The following is a 2,500-nucleotide window of genomic DNA, read 5'->3' as shown; positions in this document are numbered from 1 at the left end:
TCCACCCACACCACCTCCACCCACACCACCACCACCTACACCACCTCCACTCACACCACCTCCACCCATATCATCTCCACCCACACAACCATCACCCCCACCACCTCCATCAACACCACCTCCACCCATACAACCTCCACCCACACCACCTCCACCCACACCACCTCCACCCGCACCACCTCCACCCGCACCACTCCCATCCACAGTGCTTCCACCCACATCGTGTCCACCCACAACGCTATATCCTACTTTGCCTCCACCGACTGCACCTCCACACTAAGCCTCTCCATCCACACCATCTCCATCCACACCACCTCCACCCACATCACGTCCACCCACACCACCATCCAGCTCTTTCATGTGAAAGATTTTGATCTGAATAGTCATCTAACTTTTTTCTTTTTTCTTTTTCCAAGCCAAGCTGGATGAAAGCAGAGATCGGCTTCTCTGAAATAAATTAAATCAACGCATATGGTTTAAATTGCAGTGAAATGGTTGCGTTGGTCTTCATTCTGAATTAAGTCACTTCTTTATCTATTGAACATATGATAACTAGTAATAAAGACAGTAGACATGTTTTCTTTTCTAGAACTATGCAATCAAGAGGAAAACGAGGGGGGGTTTGGTTATGCAAAAAGACTTTTAGGCATTGTTAAAACGAGTCCAAATTTACAATGAAAACAAAATCGTATTGTTAAATGTTAAGTGTATAAACTACAAATTAGAATATATCACACGCTTGCCAACGAAAATTAGATATATATAGTTATAAGACTTCCAGCTATTACTGGATAATAGCTGAGAAAAATAGTAGAAAAAAATAAATAAATAAAAGATTTTGAATAAAAGGAAGGGAGTTAAACGTTAAACCAGTTTAACTGGAACATGTTAATGTGACACCGTTAAAAATATTAGTAAATGTTAACTGTTGGTAAGATAAAAAGATGAGGAGCCTACACCAGGAGGCGCTCAGCTGTGGCAGAAGCCGTCACCTTTGCCCTGTGTGCTTTGAGAATTGTAGGGGCAGGGTTCGAACCCACAACTAGCCGAGTGCGAGACCAGCACGCTTTCGTTGACGCCACCAGCTCAGAGGTATGAATATTCATGACTACACAACAAGTATATCATAAATTGATTATAGAGATTACAAAGTATGTCATATAATAAATCCTAAGGTTACAAAGAAATCGGTCAGTTAACCTAAACGTATAGGCATTATATTTAAAAGATATTAATAAACTCATACACAATTTAAATAATACTGATATATAGTTATGTTGATTTCAAGAAAAGTCCTAAGTAAATACAATTGCAAGCCATTCAGGCAGCTACGATTGGATATGCTTGCATTCTAAACTAAACCCTGTAGATATATGCGCCAATTTTGATTTCCATTTTGATTTTGAATTTTACTACAGTCGCACGCGACATCCCTTCACGAAGACATCGCATTTTTTTTTAAATTGAAGCTCGACATTTTATTCATTATATTTTTTTCTATATGTCGTATAGTTTCCACTGATTGGTAGAATCTGCCTGCACGCTATCGACTCTTTTTTCCTGTAAAAAAGTGTGCTCGGTATCAAAACGTGGAATTATTCCTGTCAATTGAAAAGGAAAAACATACAACTAGTGGTAGTCTTTTTGTGATGTATTCGTCCGCATGTACGTGTACATATACATATATATATATATATATATCTACCTACCTACCTATATATCTGTCTATATATATATATATAGATATATATATACATATATGCATGTATATATATTTATATATATATACATATATATATATATATATATATATATATATATATATATAAATACATATATAAAGGATTACAAAGATGGAGCATGCCGACAGGAGACCTTTTGGCCCACATCTAGATCGGATGCGAAAAATAATATTAATAATAATAAGTTCATAAATAAAAACTATAATAATGTGAATAACAAATAGAATAAATAAATGCATAGGTATAGTTAAATGATAAACAAACAGGTAAATAGTAAATAATAATAAATTGACATATAACTAATAATAAATGAAAATCAAACAGACAAATGATAACAAAACAAAAACAAATAATATAGATTAAATTATAATCATTACAGCATCTTGCTTAAGTGTTTATCTAAATGATTCTTAAAGCTTCGAACTGAACTACATTGCACTGCCTCTGCAGGAAGTTTATTCTATTCATTAACTACTCGGTTGGCAAAGTTGTTTCTACCTACTTCCAAATTGAATCTACTGTATTTCCGGACAGGTTGAGACCATTGTTTCTTGTCTGATTCTCATTCAATGTGAAAATTTTGTCACTTTTGATGTCAATTCCCTTTAGAATTTTAAAGACCTGTATCAAGTCACCTCTGAGTCTACGCATTTTTAGGAAAAACAGATTCATATGTTTTAGTCGATTTTCGTATGATTTATTTTTGATATTTGGAATCAGTTTTGTAGCTCGCCGTTGTACTTATATATATATATATA

The sequence above is a fragment of the Oratosquilla oratoria genome, chromosome 39 (assembly GCF_046742065.1).
Source record: "Oratosquilla oratoria isolate Oo_2021 chromosome 39, ASM4674206v1, whole genome shotgun sequence".
NCBI lineage: Eukaryota > Metazoa > Arthropoda > Malacostraca > Stomatopoda > Squillidae > Oratosquilla > Oratosquilla oratoria.
This window is presented reverse-complemented; position numbering follows the sequence as displayed.